Source organism: Plecotus auritus (genome assembly GCF_963455305.1).
Source record: "Plecotus auritus genome assembly, chromosome: 5".
Taxonomy (NCBI): domain Eukaryota; kingdom Metazoa; phylum Chordata; class Mammalia; order Chiroptera; family Vespertilionidae; genus Plecotus; species Plecotus auritus.
In genome coordinates, this window is record NC_137776.1 from 134,378,227 (window position 1) to 134,398,347 (window position 20,121).

Consider the following 20,121-nt stretch of genomic DNA (forward strand, 5'->3'; position numbering starts at 1 on the left):
ATTGAGTGGGTACAGGGTGGAACCAAGACTAGAACTCAGGTTTCCCAACTCAGGGTGGTAGCTGTGACTGCTTTTTCTTCTGTATCTTGCTACTGTTTCTTCTTTTTTTATATATTGTTATTGATTTCAGAGAAGAAGGGAGAGGGAGAAAGAGAAACATCAATGATGAGAGAGAATCATTGATCAGCTGTCTCCTGCATGCCCCCCACCTCCACTCCCACTGGGGATGGAACCCACAACCTGGGCACATGCCCCTGACCAGAATTGAACCAGGACCCCTCAGTCTGCAAGCCGACGCTCTATCCACTGAGCCAAACCAGCTAGGGGGATACTGTTTCTTTAAAATACTAATTAGGACAACCAAGATGATGGCATAGGTAAACACCTGTACTTGCTGCCTCTCACAACCACATCAAAACTCCAACTAAAAGACAAAACAAATATCATCTAGAACCACGGGAAACCTGGTTGAGTGGAAGTTCTACAACTAGAAGGAAATAAAAAAGCGTATTGAAACTGGTAGGAGGTGTGGAGGTGCAGAAGTGCGGAGGTATGGAGGTGCATGAAACAGGCTGGCAACTGGGTGCGCTATTGTTGTTTTTTTTTTTAATCGGGAGGGATATACAAGCTCCCGATTGCTCTGAACACCAGTTCCGAGCGAGACTCTGGGGACCCAGACTCATACGGGGAAAAACTGGACTATCTGGCATCAGGCAGGAACACGAGGGTGGCTTCCTATCAGAGGTGCTCGCAGTGATCACTGTTCCTGCATGGGGCCGCGGGACACATAGACCTGGGGACCTCTCCAGGGCAGGGCAGACTGGCAGCCATTGCTGTTTGCTCCGCCCTGGTGATTCCCTGAGACCCCGCCCCACCCAAGCTGTGCACAGCAGCTTTTGTATATGAATGGCCTGTTCCTCTTGCAACCTAAAACCTAGCAAACTGCAGCTGGGTCAGAGAGCTCCAAAGCGTCCAAAAGAAAGCCTAAGGCCCAGCAGCAGCAGCCTGCATTGCATCACAGCTGGGCCTCATCTGGGCACTTCCAAACCCCAAACAAAGAGGAGGAATCTGCAGGTCTCTCTGTAGCTCCTGCTTAGTGGCATCAGGCAGTGGCTGACTTTGCACCTCCTTGGAGATCCAGGAGCCATTCTACCCAGTGATCAGTGTGAGACCATACCAGATTACAACCCTTCACATCCATAAGCGACACACTCAAGGGGTAGACTCAGTGAGCACCAAAGCCCCACTGAAGCAAGTCCTGCCCCATAAGGGTGTCTTTAGCACAGCAGTTCTCCCATTGTAGACACAGCTGATCCTCACAGCCAGTTGACCTGAAGGTCAATTCCTCCCAGTAATACCAACAGCAATCAAGGCTTAACTACAACAAGACTGTGCACACAGCCCACAAAGGGGTGCACCAAGAGTGTCCACCTCAGGTAACTGGGGAGGCTGAGCCACTGGGCCCTATAGGACACCTAGCACACAAGGACACTCTATCAACCCAGGGAAGCAGCCAAAATGCGGAGACAAAGAAACAGGTCACAAATGAAAGAAATGGAGGAAAGCAAACTACTGGATATAGAGTTCAAAGCCATGATTATAAGGTTACTCAAGAATCTTCTAGAAACCGCCAAGAAATTTAGTGAGACCCTCAGGATATGAAAAAGGACCAATCAGAAATTAAGCATACACTGACTGAAATAAAGAATAATATACAGAGATCCAACAGCAGACTAGAGGATCCCAAGAATCAAGTCAAAGATTTGAAATACAAAGAAGCAAAAAACACCCAATCAGAAAAGCAAAAAGAATCCAAAAATATGAAGATAATGTAAGGAGCCTCTGGGACAACTTCAAGCATACCAACATCAGAATTATGGGGGTGCCAGAAGAAGAGAGTGAGCAAGATACTGAAAACCTATTTGAAGAAATAGTGACCAAAAACTTCCCCCACCTGATGAAAGAAATAGACTTATAAGTCCAGGAAGTGCAGAGAACCCCAAACAAAAGGAATCCAAAGAGGACCACACCAAGACACATCATAATTAAAATGCCAAGAGCAAAAGACAAAGAGAGAATATTAAAAGCAGCAAGAGAAAAACAGTTAGTTACCTACAAGGGAGCACCCATATGATTATCAGCTGATTTCTCAACAGAAACTATGCAGGCCAGACAGGAATGGCAAGAAATATTCAAAGTGATGAATAGCAAGAACCTACAACCAAGATTACTGTACCCAGCAAAGCTATCATTTAGAATTGAAGGTCAGATAAAGAGCTTCACAGACAAGAAAAAGCTAAAGGAGTTCATCACCACCAAACAAGTAATACATGAAATGCTAAAGGGCATTCTTTAAGAAGAGGAAGAAGAAGAAAAGGGTAAAGATAAAAATTATGAACAACAAAGTGACAACAAATACATATCTATCAACAAGTGAATCTAAAAACCAAGTGAATAAAAAATCTGATGAACAGAATAAACTGGTGAACATAATAGAATCAGGGGCATAGAAAGGTAGCGGACTGACAATTCTCAGGGGGAAGTGGGTGTGGTGTGCGGAAAGAGGTTGGACAAAAATCTTACACCTATGGATGAGGACAGTGGGGGGGTGGTAAGGACATGGGGTGGGGTGCGAACCAGGTGGAGGGGAGCTATGGGGGGGAAAAGAGGAACAACTGTAATAAACTGAACAATAAATGTTTATTAAAAAATAATAAAATAAAATACTTATTAACTGCAAAAAGAAACAAAAAGTGAAGAAAGTACAGGGAACAGTTTCAGTTAATCAGGAAAATTTTTGGTATTGTCCTTATGTCTCATATATGGAATTTAATAGCCGTTTGAAAACATTCTTACACAATGCAGTGTGCCATCTCTGGGAACCAATAAAACTGCTCACTTTTTTGGATCGGTTAGGAGTTCTTGCTTTGATTTGTTTCCTTTTAACTTATAAGAGAACATGCAGGTAGAGAAAGGTTTTAGATTAAAACTGAGTCATAGCAAATAGTTCTGGCACAGCATTCTGCCACAGAAGAAGGTGGCAAAGGAACAAAGGGTGGGGGCAAAATCTCCACCTGGACAAAGGCTTTGCTGAGAGATAGACAAGGAAAAAACATGTGTGTATATCTGAGTCATAGGTCATAAATCAGCACTCAACACTGGAGATAAAATCTAATCTATTTTAATTAAGTTCACTGCTTTAGACATGGCTTGTTTTGATCTCTAAATGTTTACACCTGGATCCACAAAAGAAGACAACTTGCAAGGGTAGGCAGTGCTGACATATCAAAATGTATCATCTCTGTTTATTCATGAAAAGATAGTAATTGCATCTATGTGTGTATGTATGTTTGAATGTATGTATGTATGTATGTATGTATGTATGTATGTATGAATGAATGAATGTATGTAAGTAAGTAAGAATTATTTCTGGATTTCTCCTAATTCTTTGCAAATATAGGCCAACAAGTGTGAGGTCATCTGGAATTGGCAACAATACAATCAAAACAGATTGCTTAGTTGAGGATCAGAACTTGCCCATTAATGTCAGCTTTTACTCTGGGAATAGTGTCCAGATTCCAAAACCTAAAGTGGTTTAATATGCACAATTTCAAATCCTAACAAATACATGGTTCTTTGAGCATTACCTACCTTAAATTCTATCAAGTAATTTGTTGTTTTTTATAAGCATACCAATAAACGCAAGACACTGGGAGGGTGGTAAGGGCATGCTGTTTGTTTTTTAAGAGAAGCAAGATTTTTAGACAGACAGGTCTTTATTATTTTGAAGATAATCTTCAAGGTAGAGTGATATATATAACTTTAAATTGGCTCATTTGTAAAGAAGAAGGTTGATTTGGGTATAATTTTCAACCACATAAAACATTGATAAGAAGAAATTTATTTCTGATTTCACACATGTATGTTTAAAGTCAGTGAAAGTATGCCCAATTTCCATTCCCAGTGCATAGGGATGCCACTAGGTACTTCTGGAATTGAACCTGGGAACTAGTAGGTTTCCTTTGAAGGCAGATTTGGAAAACGAAGGAATAACAGAGGAGTTTCTAAAAGAATGAGCCAGATGTTTATGGAAATGGGGAATGAAGGACTCCAATCTCTAAAATCTAGGATCAAGAAAAGGGAGCCCAAAGTACTAAATGATGTAGCAAAACTTAGTACTGGTGGAAGATTAATGTATCAGCTTTTAAAATAAAAACATTTAAAAAAGTTTTCTCAAGGATAGGAGTGAACTACTGGTTTGTAAATTGCTTGCTAGTTATACTATGAAGACTAAAGATAAGTTTCAAAAATGCACTTTGCTTTGTCTGAATTTTCTATTTTAAAGCTTCTGACACCCTACTAGATTATAACAACTATCTTTGTGCTAAAAATGAACAAAAAACTGTCAACCAATCAGCATTTAGTACTTTGATGTCACATGTAGAACCTCTAGATCAGCGGTCGGCAAACTCATTAGTCAACAGAGCCAAATATCAACAGTACAACGATTGAAATTTCTTTTGAGAGCCAAATTTTTTAAACTTAAACTTCTTCTAACGCCACTTCTTCAAAATAGACTCACCCAGGCCGTGGTATTTTGAGGAAGAGCCACACTCAAGGGGCCAAAGAGCCGCATGTGGCTCGCGAGCCGCAGTTTGCCGACCACTGCTCTAGATGATCAAGTTATCAAATGCTTGTGATACATCACACAAAGTAGATACTTTGTTAAATTATATGTTATTTGAACAATGTTTTAATTAAGAAAATGAACAAGGGTGGATTATTTTTAGCTCATAATGATTCAACAATAACTTGACTAAATTTTTAATCTATGTTGTAGTCAAAGTGTAAAAAATCTCAATTTCTGAACATGGGGTTAAGAGATTATCCCTTTTTATTTTACTACTAGAGGCCTGATGCACGAAAATTTGTGCAAGAGTAGGCCTTCTCTCTGGCACCCAGGACCCGGGCTTCCCTCCTTCAGCTGCCGGCAGGCACCTGGGACTGGGCTGGCTTTTCTCTGGCCCCGGATTCATCAGGAAGGACGTCCGAAATGACATCTGGTCTAATTAGCATATTACCCTTTTATTATTATAGATAGTATAATTTTTAAAAATGTGATTCCTGGCTATTAGTTTGAAATCCAAATGCAATATAATGACATGTATTCTTCTCTACTTAATGTTGCCTTGCAACTGGGATGTGACACAACAGAGGAGTGCCTCAGCTCCAAAATTATAATCCCAGAAAAGATTTTTTTCTTCTCAAGTGTGTTTGCTATGTAACTCAAGTCTGGGGAATTAATACCAGTTGTCTGAGTCTGACATAATATATTCCTAGGAAAGGTGAAATAAATGTATGCATTAAAGTTGAAGAGGACCACAATGCCCACCTATCAAAATGGCTAACATGAGGAAGACAGAAAATATAGGTGTTTGCAAGGATTCAGGACAACTGGAATTTGTGTACATGGCTGATGAGAGTATAAATTGCTACAACCACTTTAGAAAATAATTTGGTAGTATCCACTAAAGCTGAACATATGCATGCTTTTGGCCCAACAATTCCACCTCAAGGTATATACCCAAAAGAAAGGCATAAAAATGTCTCCAAAATACATATAAGGAAATGTTTATAGCATCTTATTCATATAATTCTAAGCTGTAAACAACACAAATATCAATCTACAGTATAACGAATACATTATGGCTCATTTATTTAGAGGAATTCTAAACAGTAATGAGAATAAACAAGCTACTTCTATGTGCAACAACACAGATGAAACTCAGAAACCTAATGTTGAGTGAAAGAGGCCAGAAACAAAAGGGTATATAATGTATGAATTCATTTATAAATAGTTCTGAAACCACACCAGCAAATTAAATATATGATATTAGAATGTATAACAATGGCTATTCTCAAGGTAGAGTAGCATGAAGAGGCTTCTGAAATTCTGTATTCTTCTATTTCTTTATACAATTACTTAGGTTTGTTTACTTTGTGACAAGTCCTTAAGTTGTGGAGTCATGATTTGTGCAATTTTCTATGTGTATGTTATATTTATATGTTAATTAAATTAAACTTAAGTTAAAGGGAAGAGAGACTGTCAGTTGATTCTAAAATATATGGAGTTGAGCCCTAGCCAGTTTGCCTCAGTGGTTGGAGGGTCAGCCTGCAGATTGAAGGGTGGCACAGGTTCAATTCCAGTCAAAGGGAGGTGCCACAGTTGCAGGCTCTATCCCTGGCTCCTGTTGGGAGGCAACCAATTGCTGTGTCTCTCTCTCTCTCACACCGATGTTTTTCTCTCTCTTTCTCTCCCTCTACTTTCCATTCTCTCTAAAAAATAAATGGAAAAAATATCTTCAGATGAGGATTAACTAACTAACTAACTAACTAACTAAATAAATAAATAAAATGAAGTCCACAGTTTCAAGTGTGGTGGTCAAAGAGACGCATTGACAGAATTAAATAAGTACTCTATTTTGTGGTTAAAACAATTAAGGGAGCATCAACATCTGTGTTTAAGAAAGAATTGAACCCTCCCTGATGTGGCTCATTTGGTTGAAGCATCACAGGTTTGATTACATCAGGGTACATATGCAGGTTGCAGGTTCGATCCTAGGTCAGCATGTGTGTTTCTCTCTCTCTCTCCCTTCCTCTCTCTAAAAATCAATTTAAAAAAATGAATTGAGATTCTTGTTCAAGATGGAAAAGTAGGTAAATGAGGTACTCACATCCGCCCATGACCACATCAAAATTACAACCAAATTACAGAACAACCAACATTCAGCATCACCTGAAATCTAGCTGAACCGAAGTGCTCTAACTAAATATATACAGAAGAAACTACAAGGGGTGGAGATGTGGAACAGGAAGGATATTTCAGCTCTGGAGGGGTGAGGGGGTTCCAGCATTATATAAGGACCTTCAGCCCAGGGTTCCAGTGCCAGCAACAGAAGTCCCTATAACTTATGGCTGTGAAAACCAGTGGGGATTGTCCTGAGGGATACAGGAAGCTGCTGGGGTCCTAGGAAGTTCCTCTTGAAGAACAGGCACACAGATTTACTTGGACTCACTCACTCTGAGCTCCAGTGCTTGGGAAGCAGCTTAGAAGGCACGAGGGACACACAGGAGGAACTGAATTGTTTGGTTTTTGGGACAAGGGCTAGAGGAGCGGCTTTCTTCCAGATAGAAGTGCTGACAGAAGCCATTGTTCCTTTTCTGAGCCCTCCTCCTGCAGGTGGTCACCATATCTGAGTCTCCTTCAACCTGGCTAACACTGATCACCTGCCCTGATGATTCTCTGAGATGCCCCACCCCCCAAAATATGGGCTCATGCAAATTGCTTCCAGTAGCTTTTTCATACAAATGACCTGAAATGACCCATGCTGCACTTTCCTAAACTCTCTCAAAGGCTCATAAACTCCACACAGGCTGCATCTGGCCTCCATATGCCCCATACCTCTTGCTAAGTAGTCCCAGGCCTGGCAACTAGCAGCAGCCGGCCTCAGTTCACAGTTTAGCCTCTCTCTCAACACAAGTAGCAGCCATCTTAAGATCACTTTGTAGCTCATGCCAGGTGGCCCTGGGCAGGGCACAGGTGGCAGCTGATGTTGGCCTGCACCTCTCAGGAAGACCCAAAACCAGCACACTAGGTAGATAGCTTTAGAACACACTGGAGTGCCACCCAACCACTTCCACGAGTGACACACTCAGGGGTGGACTCATTGGGAACCAGAGCCCTGCTGAAGTGAGTCTTGCTCCATGGGTTTGGTCCCTGCACAGCAACTTCTCTGCTGTAGTCATGGTTGGTCCGCACAGTTGATCAGCCCAGGGAGTCAATCCCTTCCATTGACATGCCAACAGCAATCAAGGCTCAGCAACAACAGTAGTATGTATAAACCCCCCTGCAGGGGATTGCAGTGCCCAGCTCGGGTGACTGGGAAAGCTGTACCACTGGGCCCTACAGGACACCTACTATGTAAGGCCACTCTACTAAGACTGGGAGATATAGAAGCTCTACCTAATACATAGAAACAAACACCGGGAGGCAGCCAAAATGGGGAGACAAAGAAACATGTCCCAAATGAAGGAACAGGACAAAAATCCAGAAAATGAACTAAATAAAATGGAAATAAGCAATCTACTAAATGCAGAATTCAAAATACTGATTATAAGGATGCTCAATTAACTTAGGGGAAGAGTAGATAAACTCAGTGAGAACTTCAACAAAGAAATAGAGGTAAAAATGGAGGTAAAAACATAAAAAAGAATAAGTCAGAAATGAATAATATAATAACTGAAATGAAAAATACATTAGAGGGAATCAACAGCAGTTTAGATAAAGTAAAGGATTAAATTAGCAACCCAATCAGAAAAGCAAAAATAATCCAAAAAAAATGAGGCTAGTTTAAGGGGCTTCTGGGATAACATCAAGCATATCAAAATTTGCATCACAGGGATGCTGGAAGGAGAAGAGAGAGCAAGGAATTGAAAACCTATTAAAAAAAATGATAGAAAATGTGCCTAACTTGATGAAGGAAATAGATACACCGGTCCAGTAAGCACAGAGAATCCCAAACAAGGTGAACTCAAAGAGGCCCACACCAAGACACATCATAATTAAAATGCCAAAGGTTAGGGACAAAGAAAGAATCTTAAAAGGAGCAAGAGAAAGGCAGTTAATTATCCACAAGGGAGCTCCCATAAGACTGTCAGCTGATTTCTCAACAGAAACTTTGCAGGCCAAAAAGGAGTGACAAATATTCAACGTGATGAAAAGCAAGGACCTACAGCCAAGATTACCCAGGAAAGTTATCATTTAGAATTGAAGGATAGATAAAGGGCTTCCCAGACAAGAAAAAGCTAAAGGAGTTCTTCAACACCAAACCAGTATTACAAGAAATGTTAAAGGGTCTTAAGAAGAAGAAGACATAAAATATAACATATGAATAATAAAAAGACAATAAGTATATATCAACAATTACTTTAAATGCAAATGGATTAAATACTCCAATCAAAAGGATGGCTAAATGGATAAGAAAACAAGATTCATAACATATGCAGTCGTTAAGAGACTTATTTTATATTGAAAGACACATAAGTTGTCCTGGCTGGTTTGGCTCAGTGGATAGAGCGTTGGCCTGCGGACTGAAGGGTCCCAGGTTCAATTCCGGTCAAGGACATGTACCTTGGTTGTGGGCACATCCCCAGTCGGGGGTGTGCAGGAGGCAGCTGATCGATGTTTCTCTCTCATTGATGTTTCTAACTCTCTCTCCCTCTCCCTTCCTCTCTGTAAAAAATCAATAAAATATATTAAAAAAAAAAAGACACATAAGTTGAAAGAGATGGAAAAAGATATTTAATGAAAATGAAAACAACAACAACAAAAAAGCTGGGGTAGCAATATTAACACCAGACAAAGGCTATAACAAGAGACAAATAAAGACCCAACGATTCCACTTCTGGATATTTATCTGAAGAAACCCAAACACTAAGTTGAAAAGACATATGCATTCATATACTATATGTTCATTGCAGCATCCTATCTAATAAAAGGGTAATATGCAAATTAACCATCACTCTGTCACAAAGATAGCGATGCCCATAGCCACAAGATGGTGCCCAGTCCTCTCAGCCATGCCAGAGTCCCCCAGTCCCAGGGGAGCGGCCGCTGAGAGCGGGCAACGTGAGTGGCCTGGCGACAAGGCAAGTGTTTTGCGCCCGGCCGTGGATGGGCCTCTGGCCAGGCCAGGGCATGGAATGCTTGCATTGTTGCCCCAGCGATGAGGCAAGCGTTCTGTGCCTGGCCGCGATGGGCCTCTGGGTTGCGGAGAGCCTCTGGGTAGTGGGCACGGAGCGGCCAGGCCCCGCAGAGAGTTACTGGTGCACGGATATGTGTGCAGGGCTACTAGTTATTTATAATAGGCAAGATATGGAAGCAATCTAAGTGTCCACCAATAGATGAATGGATGAAGAAGTGGTGCATATATGTAATAAAATATGACTCACCCATTAAAAATAAAAAAGAATGCAATTTTGCCATCTCCAATAACATGGATGGACCTAGAGGGTATTATACTGAGTGAAATAAGTTGTACAGAGAAAGACAAATGTCATATGATTTCACTTATATGTGGATTCTAAAAAACTACACAAGCAAGCAGAACAAAAACAGACTCATAGATACAGAGAACATTTTGATCATTGCCAGATGGGAGAGGTTTGGGGGAGGGGTGAAAAAGGTGAAGGGATTAAGAAGTAAAAATTGGTGGTTACAGAATAGTCATGGGGATGTAAAGAATAGCATAAGGAATATAGTCAATAATATTGTAATAACTAGGTATGGTGTCAGATGGGTACTAGATTTTTCAGGGTCGTCACTTTTAACTTATATAAATTGTCTAATTGTTGGGTTGTGCATCTGAAACTAATATAATATTGCATGCCAACTGTAATTGAAAATTAAAAAAATATTTTAAAAGAAAGAATGAATTGAGCTGACTGGAAAATGGTCAGACAGGAAATGGACACATGCTCCATGTGACTGGTTCCTCTTTCATTTATCTATGCTCATACATACCAGTTATTAACTATTTTAAACATTACCCCTGGATGAGCCATGAGATTTTTTTTTTCACAGTCAAAAATACGATCACCACTCAGTAATAAACTGCATCTTCTTTATTCTATGAAACAACCACCACATAGTGCATTAGATAATATTGAATTTGATTTTTAGAAGATATTTAAAAATTAAGAGTATGGAAGTTTTCCACTCACAGATGGCCATTGACCGGAGTGAACTAAGTCAAAACCCACACTCTGGATACTTAATAAAAGATTAAACAGAGCTTCCCTGTGATTCAGAAAATACAGCTCAGAAGTCTAGAAACTTGTCCACCATAGTATGACAAGCCTTTGTCTCCCACCTTGCCTACTTCATAGACTGCTTCAGCTGATTTAATAATTTTTACATGGGATTCAGCCTTGGTAAGCTGATAGCTGGGTTTGAGATAAAAACTACTAAAATGGAAAAATTGTGCTAAACACAGTCTTCTATATCTTATTTTTCTCCAAGATAAGACTTACTCATTTTCCTCTGAATAGATATGACCTCTTCCTGTTTATACTCAACAATCCAGAGCAAAAGAATGTAACTGGTGTCTCTTCCTTTGCCAAGAAGAGGACTTACATATTATAGGCATAAAAGTTATCTGGAACTAACAATGAACCACAACCCTAGAGGTTATAGTAGTCACTGCATGATTCTGCCTAGATAGTAGGGAGAGTCTCTGAGTCTAAACCCAGATACTCTTTTAGGAGCATTTGACACAAACAATCAGGAAAAAAACAATTGGATGGTACTTAAAAAATGGACTTCTATCTAATTTTTATACTATAATGAATTAAAAGATATAAAGATTTATAAACAATATCTCCCCCCTACACACACTAGCACTCACAATGCAAAATGACTTTAATGTTTCTAATGTTGAGTCTAATTTCATAGACTTCATAGTACCGAGGAGAAATCTTTCCATATGACATAATAAAGGTTAATAATAATTGGATAGCCAGATGTAAGCATTACATGCCATATCTTAGGCATGAAACCCTCCAAAATTTCTTAGTAAAACAGCTTATGTTCCTTTGAGTTAATGACATCTACTTTATTCTAACAACCACCACATAGTGATAATTACAATATGGTTTCACAAACCATATGGCTCTTGAGTAAGTCAGGGAATGAAAAATATTCACCCTTTTTGATAAAATAATGCTACATATACATTCAGGTAATATGGATCTTATACAAGTCACTAGAGGCCCAGTGCATGAAATTCGTGCACGAGTAGGGTCCCTAGGCCTGCCCGGTGATCAGGGCCAATCAGGGCCTTCCAGGTGCTGGCTGGGGCCTTTCTTCCAGGTGCTGGCCTAGGCCTCCCTTCATTCCACGCCATCCCCTGGTGGTCAGCGCATGTCATAGTGGAACTCCCGGTCTCCCGGTCGAACGCTCAGGGGGGCAATTTGCATATTAGGCTTTTATATATATACTAGTGACCCAGTGCACAAAATTCATGCACATTAAAAGGGGATTAATTAGAGGAAATAATTTAATATTGCTATTTGTCCTTTCTCTATAATAGAAGTGTCAGAGATGAAAGAAAATTAAAATGTATATGAAAACCTTCCTCCTGTCAGAGTCTGGGGCACACCACGGGACCCAGAGTCAAATCCCCGCCCACCCACATGCACCTCAAAATTGCATGAGACCCAGACCCAGCCAGCCCCCCACTGGGCTAGATCCAGACCCAGCCAGTCCCACCCTTGTCAAACCCTGCCAGGCAGGGGGCATAGCCTCAAGTCCCCTGGCCTGGTGCCAGGACAGGGGGCGTGGCCTGAGGTCCCCCAGCCCAGACCAGGGCGGAGGGTGTCCCTTGAGGTCCTCCATCAAGCCCTGCCAGGTGGGAGACACGGCCTGAGATCCCCTCTCAAGCCCCGCTGGGTTGGGGCTCAGCCTGAGTTCATCCGACCCAGTTCTGGGGGTACACCTTAAGGTACCTCATCAAGCTCTGCTGGGCAGGGGGAGGGTGCAGCCTGAGGTCCCCTGTCAAGCCCTGCCGGGCGGGGGCTGTGGTCTGAGGTCCCCCAGCCTGGTGCCGGGGTGGGGAGCATGGCCTGAAGTCCTCTGTCAAGCCCCACCTGGTGGGGGGCGCGGCCTGATGTCCCCCAGCCTGGCGCTGGGGCGGGAGGAGCAGCCTGAGGTCCCCTAGCCCAGCACCAGGACGGGAAGTGCACCTTGAGGTCCCCTATCAAGCCCCACCGGGTGGGGGGCATGGCCTCAGGTCCCCTGGCCTGGCACTGGGGTGGGGGGCATGGCCTGAGGTCCCCTGTCAAGCCCCACGTGGGCATGGGAGGGTGTAGCCTCAGGTCCCTGCTGATTGCTCATTAAGACTCCTTATGGGAACTTGGCCTCCGCTGTGGGTGCAGCCATCTTTGTGATGGAGTGATGGTCAATTAGCATATTCCCTCTTTATTAGATAGGATAAATAATACATTTTTTAAAAAGAGGAAACTGAAGCCCAGCCAGCATGACTCAGTGGTTGAGTGTTGTTGACCTATGAACCAGGAGGTCACAGTTTGATTCCCAGTCAGGGCATATGCCTGGGTTGTGAGCTCAATCCCCAGTGTGGGACATGCTGGAGGCAGCCGATCAATCAATGATTCTCTCTCATCATTGATGTTTCTATCTCTCACTCCCTCTCCTTTCCACTCTGAAATAAAAAAAAGAAAAGAAAAGAAAAAAAAGAGGAAGCTGAAGATAGTCACCAAATTATATTAGAAAGAATGTTGGCATCTATGTCTGTGACTGAACTTTTAAAAAGATTAGAAAGAAATCTTACTCAAGGAAACTTAATACTACTACTACCACTAATTTACTGCTATGAACCAATCATGTTGACTACTGATGAAGTATTGTTTAAAAAGGATTGTTAAAGAAGTGGACAAATAATACATAAAAATGTATACATGATAATGAAAAAAATAAAACCTCAGGAGGGAAAACTTTAGAACTAATAAATTCAAGTTAGAGAAAAATTCATGTTTGGATGTAATAAGCCCCCAAATAAAAGAACAAAGGGGTGTGGACAAAAAAAAAAAAAAAAAAAAAAAGGAGAACTATAATAAATGGAACCAAAAGTAACTTCACAGGGTGATGTGATTATAAATTCCTCACTGAGCAGGTCATGGTGGGTAGTCTCATCTCAGGCCTATAACGTCTTTAGTGAAAGGTTTTTAACTAGTCCTGTCCATTGTTCTTGTGCATCTAGGTTAACACACCTTTGAAATGCCAGAAGTAATACCCCTCTCAAGGTGTAACTACTCTCAGGAGAGCACATAATCTTGTTAACTATCCTGTAATTCAATCTCCACCTGCTTTCTTCCACCTTCATGTAATCTTCCTTATGTTCCCTCCTTCATTCCACAGTTATAAAGGAAATTGCAAAACTCATTCTTTGGAGCATTTGAGATCTTGCTTCCTGGCATTGATGTCATTTTGGTTCAACTAAATTCTTGTAGAAGTTATTTTCAGTGGTCAGGGCACATACAAGAATCAACCAATGAATGCATAAATAAGTGGGAAAACAAATCTCTCTCACTCTTCCTGTCTCTCTCTCAAATAAATAAATAAAAATATTTACAGGTTTGGGCATTCATTTATAGATGGGAAACAGCATATAATCTCCTCTTTATAAAGAAAATAGAACTGCTTAAATCGCATTTCTTAAATAACTGCCATTGGTAGAGCCAACAGGCTAAGATGTTTGAGTAGTTTAGAGTTGAACCCAGCAGACATGAACAACAATGAAGTTCTGTCAAACACTTCAAGAAAATATTTAGCCTGGCCAGAGTGGCTCAGTTGGTTGAGCATCATCTGGTGCACTGAAAGGTTGCCGGTTCACTTTCCGGTCAAGGTACATACCTGGGTTGCAGGTTTAATCCCTGGTCAGGGCACCTGGGGAAGGCAACCAGTCATGTTTCTCTCTCTCTCTCTCTCTCTCTCTCTCTCTCTCTCTCTCTCTCTCTCTCTCTCAGCATGTGCTTGGGTTAGGATAAAAAAAAATTGAATCTTCGGCTAGGACATCCAAGAGTCATAATGAGCAAAACATTTGTACAAAATGTCTCAGATGAACTAGGAAAAATTGTGACTATCATCCAATTTATAAAGTGAAGGGGAATTAGATGTAGACTAGTGTGCTGATTAAAAGTGAAGCACCTAGCCAATTTTGTGGATGGACTCCTCTTGAATCAGGCAATACCAATGGAATGGCAAATGAAAGTTACATACAAGAATGGTGGCTGGCAGGGCATTCTTTCTTTCTTTTTTTTAAAATATATTTTATTGATATTTTACAGAGAGGAAGGGAGAGGGATAGAGAGCTAGAAACATCGATGAGAGAGAGACATCGATCAGCTGCCTCCTGCACACCTCCCACTGGGGATGTGCCTGCAACCAAGGTACATGCCCTTGACCGGAATCGAACCCGGGACCCTTCAGTCCGCAGGCCGACGCTCTATCCACTGAGCCAAACCGGTTTTGGCAGGGCATTCTTTCTTTCACATGGCTATGAATGTAGCCCTAAAGAAAATGGGTCATCTCACTAATATATTTTATGTTTGATAATGATGGAAACTTTGAATAGACGATGTCTTCTCAAAGAGGATTAGAAATGCACTAAATGATATCGTTTGGAATTCAACTTCCTTCATGGTTCTTTTTCCTTTCTTGCATCTGGGTTTAAATCTCTCATCTAAAATTTACTGATTATGTCATCCTGGCTTAGTACAATCTTTCCAAATCTCACTTGTTTAATTTAATAAATGGAAAAGACAGTATTTCTGTCACAGAGGTACTATAAGGAGCAAATGGGGTAATGTGGGAAACATATCTTACATTTAGTGCATGTTCAGTAATTAACAACAATTTCCTTTAGTGACTGCTTCTGACTTGCTTCACCTTCATTATTAAAATAGTCTGGAGGCATATATTCATGCATGGAAAGATAAGGCAGAAAAATAGACAAGGAGAAAAAAAATGCCATGAAATGGACAGGAAGAAATAAAGAGAGCAAAACAAACTTTAAAGGAAAATTTAAATAAAGAAAAGTATCAAAACTAATGAGCTTTTGTATTTATCCTGTTCGGATGTCAATTTCTTTTTTTTTTTACACAAATGGGTTTTTTTTAACAGATGATTTTGAGGAGATGGCACCTAAACAATTGTAAGTTTGTCTTAGATAAGCATTAGGAGAATCACTAACTTCCTTTGTGAAGTTTTGTGGTGAGGGAAGGGAACATTTACTATAAAGTCTATTACAATCTATTTTAGCAATTAGTTGATTTTCCAAATCACCCAAAGGAAATCAAAGCGGTATTATAAGTTGGTAGCAACTGTCATAATCAATTTATACTGCTATTTGCAATAATAATAGCAAGTTAGCCTCATTTATTCCATATAAATATAAAACAGTTTTTCATGGTTTCTAAGATCTTAGTTTGCAAAATGTGACAAAAATCTATCAAAATAGTGGTTTCATTCTTACCTTGTGATCTTGTTTTGAATTCTCCCTGAAAAGCTGCAGCTCTGTGTTCAGAGAACTTGCAGACTCTATTTATTACCCAAAACTTGGTAGAGAACCAAGATGCTGCAGAGGGGAAATCTGAGTGGGTGAGATTTTAGGTCTTGAATTACATGTAAAAAGCCAGTAGAGGGATCAGTCCTGTCAACATCTAAGATTCACTGCTATCTCCCCATATTCATCTGAAAATTAATACAGCAATTACAGATTTTATGTTCTGCATTTTTGTTTTGCTTGGTTGTGTGTGTGTGTGTGTGTGTGTGTGTGTGTGTGTGTGTGTGTGTGTTTTACTTACTAATCACATCAGAATCATTTCACATGCAACCCTCATCCCATGTCCGGCTCACAACCTTCCTCTGCCCCCTACAAATTTCAACTTGGCTCCCTTCAGAGTTCAATTTCACAACTTCACCTTCAGTGCTGTTATTTTGAAACTCTTGGCTATTTATATTTGCACTTTGGGCAATTGGCTTCTTCACTTGCAGCCTTCACTAAGTGATCAGCTTATTCTTCTAAACTCCTTGATGCATAGTCACACTCACTTGCTTATCAGTAATATGCTACTCATCTGCAAAGAGAAGTTCTCAGATACTCCATGCATCTTAACATACCTGACATGTCTCTCTGCTCCCCATTTCCATTTATCCCCAAAATCTCACAGAATATATTGCTTTTTCTTGCAAAAGCAAATACTGAACTATAGATCCCAGCTCTTCTTACCTCATAAGAAATTTTGCTGTTACATGTCCCCTCTCCCTCTCTCTTGGCATCTGTAATATAACAACAGCAGGAAACAAAGGGTTGCGAGATGCTTTTTAAAAACTTGGGCTGTTTCTGCATTTTAAGATCACACATCAGAAGAAAGACTGCTGTTGTTCTTAGAAGGACATTGTGCTGGGGCTGTTTGTTAAATATGTGCAGGCTTAGCAAGCCCCACAATCATCCTACCCACGAGTTTAGAAGGGTGAACTTGAAACAAAGGGGCAGAAAAAAATGTTCTGTAAAATTAAATAACAGGAATCTTTTAGTTTTACTCTTGGTATACTGAAAAAAATAGAACTTTAGGATTCTGAAATCCAGGGGAAAGCGGAGATGAGATAGCAATAGGTAGCTGGTCAGGAATTGGGAAACTTATTACTGTGATAGACTTCCTTTGGCAAAAACAACCAAGGAAATGAGGAACACAGAAGTCTTATCTATTTTAAAGGAATTTACTGTTCTGTGTAGTAAATTCCTTCTGAGCAATTATTTGCTACAAGCCATAGTGTTGTGTTTGTCAGAAATGAAGGAAGAGGGCTGTGTCCATTCTTGGGCTAAAGCAGTGAAGACAGAAGGCAAACAGGAAGGAAGCCAAGATGACCCGTGCTAATAGGAAATTGAACTGTGTGAGGTAAATGGGAGCGAGAGGTTCGTACAACCAAGGGAATGTCAGCATACTCTATTATGGGAATTCTTACAAATACTGAGGTTACAAGGGATAGTGTGACTTTTTCATGTATGCTGTACTCTACATTATTATAAAATACTAGAGGCCTGGTGCACAGATTCGTGCACACTGGAAGGAAATTAATTAGAAGGTGGCCGGTGGGTGGGACTGGGTGAGATGGGCTGGACACACCCTGGAGCCAACCTCTTGTGGTCCCTCCCTGGCCAGCTGCACCTGGGGCACGCTGGGGCTCAAAGAGCATCTGCGAAGTGAGCGGGGTCCCTCTCGCAGGTGGGGTCCCTCAGCCTGACCTGTGGGGATCAGCTGAAACCAGATCTCTGACATCCCCTGAGGGGTCCCAGACTGTGAGAGGGCACTCTGCAAAGTTGTGGTCACTCAGCAGCTCCTGCGTTGAGTGTCTGCCCCCTGGTGGTCAGTGTGCATCATACCTACTGGCCAGTTGGTTGGTTGCTGAGCCTTTTATATATATAGATCCCTCCTTATTTACTTAAGAAGTGTCTCTTATAATCAGCATATGGTTGTTGTTGTTTTTTAAAAAACACAGTTTGAGTACCATTGTATCCTTGAACTGGAAAAGTCTATTTACATTTATTGTAATTATGGAGCTATTTGGATTTATTTCTCCTATCTTGCTCCTCCCTTTTCTATTTTGTCCCACTGGTTTATACCTCATTTTCTTCCTTTTTTTTGCATCTTTTGGACTAATCAGTTTTAAAAACTATGAAATCTTCCCCTGGTAGTCATGCACTATAATCACTGTCTCCTCAGTAGAGTAACACTGGAAAACAAACTTTAACCATGCTTTTAAGAGGCTTTATAATTTTATTTTTTGAATCTACCTCATGCAGTTGTATAATTTGGCAAAAGTTTTAAGGAGAAAGCTCTTTGTATGCTAGGCTCAATCTCCAGCCCACCCTTTCCACTGAATGCTTGGCCCATTAAGCCTCCAATTTTGTCTATCCAGCCCCATAAAACAACCAGGCTTCTTCCTAGACAAAATTTAGATTCCCTGCCTCATGCTGCACACACACAGAATTAGCAAATGCCTCTGGAGAAGAAGCAGCTGTAACTGCCAGTTTCTCTTCCCTTGGAATTTTGGTTTCTTGCCCTCAGTGTTTTAGCAGCTTTCTCCTGCCTGTAATTCTTTTTTCTTCTGGTATTTTATCTGCTCATTCTTCTTCTTCTTATCAAGTTAAAACATTGGACTGCCACAAACTTCTCCATTTCATCAGAAGTGAAAGTCCCTAGCGATTTGAGTTAAATACAAATGAAAGCATGGCTCCAGAAGCCAGGACAACATGCCATTTGGGCTTGATTCAAGTGATCATGGAATTTATTATCCAAACCACAAAACTTTTGAAATAAAGAATGTTATTAATAATTAGGTCCCCCCCAAAATGGATGAACACTGAGATATGGTCACTTTAGTCATGTTTTATGATTTTTATATAGTTCTTTCTCTACTACTGGTTCCTTCTCAAATACTAAATCTTCCCTACCAACTGCCTCCTTTCAGGGTAGATTAAAGGTATACAGGTGATATTTGAAAGTTTGCTGACCCATGGATACATCTGGTGATGTTATTTTATTCAGAAAGAAAAAAAGCTAACACAGAGTTTGCTACCAACAGACTTTAAAACATGAAATTATAAAGGACATATTTCAAACAGAGAAATATGACCCTAGGTGGTAAGTCTGAGATTCAAGGTGGAATTGAAGAGCAAAGAGTATGATAAATATGAAGGTAATGCTATAACTGTAAATAATGCTAATAATATTTTGTAATATTAAGAAAAATAAGCTAAAACTAAATACATGATGAAAGTAGCCCATACATCTGGAGAGGTGATGATAAAAATGAACGTTCCCAAAGATTATGTGTTGGTCAGGAAGGGAATAAAAATATTACTGAATTTTAGGCTCTGATGCATTAAGCATGCCTATTACATTTTCTAGGAGAATTTTTTCAAAATAATAAAGATTGAGGACATAGCTAATTTCTAGGCTATTGAAAGGAAAAAATGCAATGAGGAAAAAAATAATCTATAAAATAGAAATCAAGGAATCAGAATAAAACATAGGAAAGGCAAAACAAGAGAAAATACAAAATATGATTGATTTAACCCAATATATCTTTAATTTCAGTACACGAATTAAAAGCTCTGATCAAAGAACTTATATTAGACTGGCAAAGAAAAGGCCCATCTATATCCTGTTTTTAAGAGACATATCTACAAATCTATAAGTTAAAAGACAAAAAAAATATATGCTGGCAAATCCTAATCATTAGAAAGCTGATATTGCTCCATTCATGTTATGCTTTAAGATTAAGGAACATTAAAGATAAAGAAGTTTACTGAATAATGACAAAACATTCAATTCACTGGGAAGAAATATATCTAAACTAACAAACACCGTATTAACACAGTCCAAAGTGTATAAAACAAAAATGAACAGAATTACAGGAGGAAATACACATATCTATTATTCTAATGAGAAATAAAATGCATATATGTTAACAATTGTTGT

At 40.2% G+C, this 20,121-nt stretch overlaps 1 protein-coding gene across 5 annotated transcripts in view; it reads right to left on the minus strand.

Annotated features, from left to right (window-relative positions):
- Positions 1–16,156, minus strand: part of IL33 (interleukin 33) — a 53,019-nt gene extending 36,863 nt beyond the window's left edge. For 4 of the 5 annotated variants that reach the window (XM_080668139.1, XM_080668138.1, XM_080668141.1 and 1 more), the window contains exon 1: positions 16,110–16,154. The gene's annotated coding sequence lies outside the window, so the exon portion shown is untranslated. Of the gene's footprint in view, positions 1–16,109 lie in introns of all 5 variants that reach the window. The other variant, XM_080668140.1, reaches the window with a different exon arrangement.
- Positions 16,157–20,121: the final 3,965 nt, after the last annotated feature.